Raw genomic sequence first — 6,938 nt, forward strand, 5'->3', positions numbered from 1 at the left:
ACTCTTTGTGAAGTTTAGACAAGTCCCAATATTGTCAGAGGATGGCTGCCAGAACCTGCATCATCCGTCTCATTAAGTTTCCTTATATATCAATAGCCTGACAGCATGGCCGTTCGTTCACACACTCACAGTTCATTGTAGCCTCCAGTTTAATACAATTTATAGTCTCATCAAATGACTTCACGCCGGCTAATTGATCGCTTTTATATGGAAATGCATAAGCTCAACAGAATGGATCAGAACCACTCACTGATTTGGTTCAGAAATACCTTGGCAATTCTAGCAGGATGTTTCACTTGAACTCAAACTAAACTAAAACTAACATAATTAAATGTACGCAAAATCTACACAGTGAATGGTCGGCCTCTGGGTAGTGTTGTAGAGCAGAGGGATCTAGGAGAACAGGTGCATGGTTCCTTGAAGGTGGAGTCGCAGGTAGATAAGGTGGTCAAAAAGGCTTTTGACACATTGGCCTTCATCAGTCAGAGTATTGAGTATAGAAGTTGGGAGGTCACGTTGTAGTTGGTAAGACCGCATTTAGAGTATTGTGTTCAGTTCTGGGCACCATGTTATAGGAAAGATGTTGTCAAGCTGGAAAGGGTATAGAGAAGATTTATGAGGCTGTTGACAGGACTAGAGGGTGTGAGCTACAGGGAGAGGTTGTGTAGGCTGGGACTCTATGGGGTACCGCAAGGCTAGGTGCTGGGACTGCAGCTATTTACAATATATATTAATGATTTGGATGAGGGCAGGTGCTATAGACCTGCACGGGAAGGTAGAGACTTCCGCCCCCACGAGTCTCGGGCAGATGGGGTTCGTCAGCCTGGGAAGGCAGTCCATCTTGGAGAGGGAAAACTGATTTAAAACCTCCACTGCCTTGTGGCCATATCCAGTCATGGAAAAGGCTCCTGGCAGGAGTAAACCTCAAGAAAATCCGGAGTCGGAGCCCCTAAGGCAGTTCGTCGTTGTCTACAACCTCGCTCTGGCAGCTCCTGGCAGCGACAGCGCTGGTGCCAAACTGTAACGGCCCTGCTGTTCCTTTGGATCGATCAGCGACGTGGAGAGGGAGGACGAGCTGCATGGGCAACAGCCTGTCTGTCTTCCATATGACATCGCCCAGGCTTGCATCCGACCAGGATGCATCACCCATGGTCAGTCATGACCAAAGCAGGCCTAACGGATGGATTCAAAGTAACATTAGCGAATTTGCAGATGAGACAAAGCTGGGTGGCAGTGTGAACTGTGAGGAGGATGCTATGAGAATGCAGGGTGACTTGGACAGGTTGGGGGATTGGGCAGATACATGGCAGATGAAGTTTAATTTGGATAAATGTGAGGTTATCCATTTTGGTGGCAAAAACAGGAAGGCAGATTATTATCTAAATGGTGTCAAGTTGGGAATAGGGGAAGTACAACGGGATCTGGGGGTCCTTGTTCATCAGTCTATGAAGGTAAGCATGCAGGTACAGCAGGCAGTGAAGAAAGCGAATGGCATGTTGGCCTTCATAACAAGATAAGTTGAGTACAGGAGGAAAGAGGTCCTTCTGCAGTTGTACAGGGCCCTAGTGAGACCACACCTGGAATATTGTGTGCAGTTTTGGTCTCCAAACTTGAGGAAGGACATTCTTGCTATTCAGGGAGTGCAGCGTAGGTTCACGAGATTAATTCCCGGGATGGCAAGACTGTCATATGCTGAGAGAATGGAACGGCTGTGCTTGTACACTCTGGAATTTAGAAGGATGAGAAGATTGAAACATATAAGATTTTTAAGGGTTTGGACACACTAGAGGCAGGAAGCATGTTCCCGATGTTGGGGGAGTCCAGAACCAGGGGCCAAGATTCAAGAGAGTTCACATTATATTTATTGTCACATGCACCAGTTAGTGCAGTGAGATTTGAGTTACCATACAGCCATACGAATAAAAATAACACAACACATGATAGAGTTTAACATGAACATCCCACACAGCAGAATCAACGTTTCCCACTGTGAGCGAAGGCAGTAAAGTTCAGTCCTCTTCCTCTTTGTTCACCCGTGGTCGGGGCCTTTGAACCCTTTGCATTTGCCACAATGGCGGCCCGATGTTCAGGCCCTCTCACCGGGATGATGGAACTCCAGTGTCGGAACGGAGATCACTCTCAGTGGCTTGGAGATTTCCGAATCGGTCACTTCCTACTGGAGACCGCAGCTCCCAAAGTCCACAGGCCGAGCTGGGCGGAGATTCAATGCTGGCGATCCTCGGCAAAGATCCCAGGCTCCGCGATGTTAGAGTCAGCGCCGCCCGCGTCTGGAAGCTCAGCAAACCACAGCTCCACGATGTAGTCAGCTGGCCCAACACTCCGGAGCTCCAACATGGAGATCCCCGATAGGAATCGCCAGCTCCGCGATGGTCATTCAGTGCTGCACCGCCGCTGAAGCTGAAGCTCTGGCCGGTCTCCGGCAGGAAAGGCCGCGACAATCCAGATGGTAAGTTGCGAGGAGGGGGTGAAGATGCGGCTCGGAGAATAGACGCCAAGAAGTGACTGGGAAACAGTTTCCCCCTTCCCGAGAACCCGCCTCCACCGCCCTCTGAGGCAGAAAATTCCACAGACTCACCACTCTCATCTCCGTTCTAAATTGGTTACTCCTTATTCTTAAGGTGATATTCTATAATATAATGACAATCACTAGTTTTGCAGCTGGAAGTGGGAGATTACGGGGGGGGGGGGGTTTGGGTTGGGACCCTACTTCACCCCGCTCGCTGCCTGATGAGTGGGACGGCATTTAGAGTATTGTGTTCAGTTCTGGGCACCATGTTATAGGAAAGATGTTGTCAAGCTGGAAAGGGTACAGAGAAGATTTATGAGGATGTTGCCAGGACTAGAGGGTGCGAGCTACAGGGAGAAGTTGAGTAGGCTGGGTCTCTATTCCTTGGAGCGCAGGAGGATGAGGGAAGATCTTATAGAGGTGTATAAAATCATGAGAGGAATAGATCGGGTAGATGCACAGAGTCTCTTGCCCAGAGTAAAGGAATCGAGGACCAGAGGACATAGGTTTAAGGTGAAGGGGAAAAGATTTAATACGAATTGGAGGGGTAACTTTTTCACACAAAGGGTGGTGGGTGTATGGAACAAGCTGCCGGAGGAGGTAGTTGAGGTTGGGACTATCCCAACATTTAAGAAACAGTTAGACAGGTACATGGATAGGTCAGGTTTGGAGGGATATGGACCAAACGCGGGCAGGTGGGACTAGTGTAGCTGGGACATGTGGGTCGGTGTAGGTGAGTTGGCTGAAGGGCCTGTTTCCACACTGTATCACTCTGTGACTCTGTGACTCTGTGACTAGTGTAGCTTGTACATTGTTGGTCGGTGTGGACAAGTTGGGCTGAAGGGCCAGTTTCCACACTGTATCACTCTATAACTAGTGTAGCTTGTACATTGTTGGTCGGTGTGGACAAGTTGGGCTGAAGGGCCTGTTTCCACACTGTATCACTCTGTGACTCTGTGACTAGTGTAGCTGGGACATTGTTGGTCGGTGTGGGTTAGTTGGGCTGAAGGGCCACTATATCACTCTATGACTATGACTCTGTGACTGGGCTGTGTGATGGATGCTCTGTCTCGGTGGCGGCTGGCTTTGGCCATCCAGCTGCCGTGATTGTGGCCAATGCATCCCACCGGTGGGAACAAGTGCCTGAGTGGGGCAGGGGACGAACAGCGACACAATGAGTGTATGTCCCAGGGTTTAGGGCGGTGATCTCTGAGGGAGGTGCCTGCAGGGGTGTGGGGAACAGTTTGACTCTGTTCCAAGTCGACCATCATTACATTTTCCCACGTCAATCACGTGTGGGAAATGATTCCGCTCCGCCTCGTCTGAATTAAATCAGGAATCGGAGGCTCAGCCACTTACACTCACACACACAGTGCAGGCACAAACTGGTCTCTGATCTCAGCAAACTATTGTACACATAGTGTAATTGTACCTCTCCCCCCCCCCCACACACACACAGACACACAGACACACACACAGTGCAGGCACAAACTGGTCTCTGATCTCAACAAACTATTGTACACATAGTGTAATTGTACCTCTCCCCCCCCCACCCCCCCCCACACACACACACACACACAGTGCAGGCACAAACTGGTCTCTGATCTCAGCAAACTATTGTACACATAGTGTAATTGTACCTCTCCCCCCCCCCCCCCCCCCCACACACACAGACACACACACAGTGCAGGCACAAACAGGTCTCTGATCTCAGCAAACTATTGTACACATAATGTAATTGTAGCTCTTCCCCGACCCCCCCCCCCCCCCCCCCCCCACACACACACACACAGAGGTAATTGCATTTGTGGTTTGTGATTGTTGTAAATCCCAGCCTCTGTAGCTCCTGTGAATGATGCTCACCTGGCAATGGCAGAATAAGCCAACACAGAGCAAGCAGGAGAGGGTACGGGGAAACAAAGGCCTCTATGTTGCTGCACCTTGTCCTCCTGCCGTGTGGTGCACAGCCAATGTCACTGTGTTTGATGTCACCGCGATAGCAGGTGATTATACAGCCTCGCGGCTCAGATTCAGGAGACGATCCCGTCTGTGGGCATGCTGTAGCCAAGTGTGGGCTATGTCAACGGCAGGTATAACATAGACGGTACAGCACAAGAACAGGCCCTTCGGCCCACAATGTCTGTGCTGAACAGCATGCCAAGACCATCGACTCCACAGTCAAAAAGGCACAATAGAGGATGTGCTTCCTGCGGCAGCTGAGGAAGCACAATCTGCCACAGGCAATGATGGTCCAATTCTACACGGCCATCGTAGAGTCTGTTCTCACCTTCTCCATCATGGTCTGGTTTGGCTCAGCCACCAAGCACGACACCTGTAGGCTGCAGCGAATCGTCCGATCAGCTGAGAAGGTTATTGGCTGCAACCTTCCCTCCATTGATGAATTGTACACTGCAAGGGCCAGGAAGCGAGCGGGCAAGATCATCTCTGACCCCTCTCACCCTGGCCACAAACTCTTTGAATCACTTCCCTCTGGAAGGCGACTCCGGACTGTCAAAGCTGCCACAGCCAGACATAAAAACTGTTTTTATCCACGAGTAGTTGCTCGACTCAACAGCCAAACATCTGTAGCCTCCTTTTGCTCTGGTATTTTGTTTAATTCGCATGTTTAATCGATAATGTTTTATTATTAATGGTTAATGTTTTATGTGTCATTCCTAACTGTCACTATATGTCATGTTGTGGGCGGAGCACCAAGGTAAATTCCTTGTATGTGAATGCTTGACCAATAAACTTATTCATTCATTCATTCACTTATCTCACCCCCTCTGGGATTAACATCGGCGCTGGCTTTGATTTGTTCTTTTCATATCTTTCATTCATTTGTTCTTTGTATCTTTTCACATCCCTAATTCCCCCTCTCAGTTTCAGCTTCAGTTTAGTTTATTGTCACGTGTACTGAGGTACAGTGAAAAGCTTTTGTTGCGTGCTAACCAGTCAGCAGAAAGACAATACATGATTACAATCGACCCGTTTACAGTGTACAGATACATGATAAGGGAATAACGTTTAGTGCAAGGTAAAGCCAGCTAAGTCCGATCAAGGATAGTCCGAGGGTCACCAATGAGGTAGATAGTAGTTCAGCGCTGCTCTCTGGTTGTGGTAGGATGGTTCAGTTGCCTGATAACAGCTGGGAAGAAACTGTCCCTGAATCTGGAGGTGTGTGTTTTCACACTTCTGTACCTCTTGCCTGATGGGAGAGGGGAGAAGACGGAGTGGCCAGGGTGCGACTCATCAATAAACAATAGACAATAGGTGCAGGAGTAGGCCATTCATCGTCCTTGATTTTCTCCATAGAAGTTGTCTGCCCATCAAGGTACTGCAGCATTTAGTGTCTACCATCATTTACCTACCCGCACGTAATATAACCCTCCATTCCATCTATCCAAAATCCCGTTAAACACCACTATCGTATCTGCCTCCCTCCACCCCTGGCAGCACGTTCCAGGCACCCACCACCCACTGTGTAAAATAACCTGACCTGCACCTCCTTTAAACTTTGCCCCTTTCATCTTAAAGGGATATACAGGAGGCACTGCCCCACAACGGCAGGCCGCGTCATCACCAGTGCCGAGGTACAGTGAAAAGCTTTTGTTGCATGCTAACCAGTCAGCAGAAAGACAATACATGATTACAATCGAGCCGTCCACAGTGTACAGATACATGATAATGGTGCCCTATTAGAGTGCAAGGGTGTCCAATGATGTAGATGGGAGATGATGAGCACTATAGTTGGTGATAGGATGGTTCAGTGGCCTGATGACAGGTCACAGACACACACCAGGTCTATTCTCTTTGCTTGATGCTCCAGTAATTGGTGGGAACAAGGGTATTAACTACACCCTTAGACTTTAGACTTTATAGATACAGCGCGTAAACAGGCCCTTCAGCCCACCAAGTCCGTGCTGACCAGCGATCACCCCGTACACTAGCACTAACCTACACACTAGAGACAATTTACCATTTTACCAAGGCCAATTTAACCTACAAACCTGTACGTCTTCAGAGTGTGGGAGGAAACTGGAGAAAACCCACGAAGTCACAGGGAGTACAAACTCCGTACGGACAACACCTATACTCAGGATGGAACCCAGGTCTCTGGCGCTGTGAGGCAGCAGCTCTACCCGCTGCACCACCACCGTGCCAACCCTGGTTCTTTGTTCCGTCCGTTCGATGATAGAAACAGTTCTTTCTGTCGCTGCTACAGAGGACGATGAAACACTGGTCATTCTTGAAATCAGATGAAATCTTCTGGAATTTTTTGAGGATGGAACTAGGAAATGGACAAGGGAGAGCCAGTGGATGTAGTGTACCTGGACTTTCAGAGAGCATTTGATAAGGTCCCACATAATAATAATAATAATAAATTTTATTTAATGGGCGCCTTTCAGAC

This window comes from Amblyraja radiata, chromosome 3 (genome assembly GCF_010909765.2).
Source record: "Amblyraja radiata isolate CabotCenter1 chromosome 3, sAmbRad1.1.pri, whole genome shotgun sequence".
Classification (NCBI taxonomy): domain Eukaryota; kingdom Metazoa; phylum Chordata; class Chondrichthyes; order Rajiformes; family Rajidae; genus Amblyraja; species Amblyraja radiata.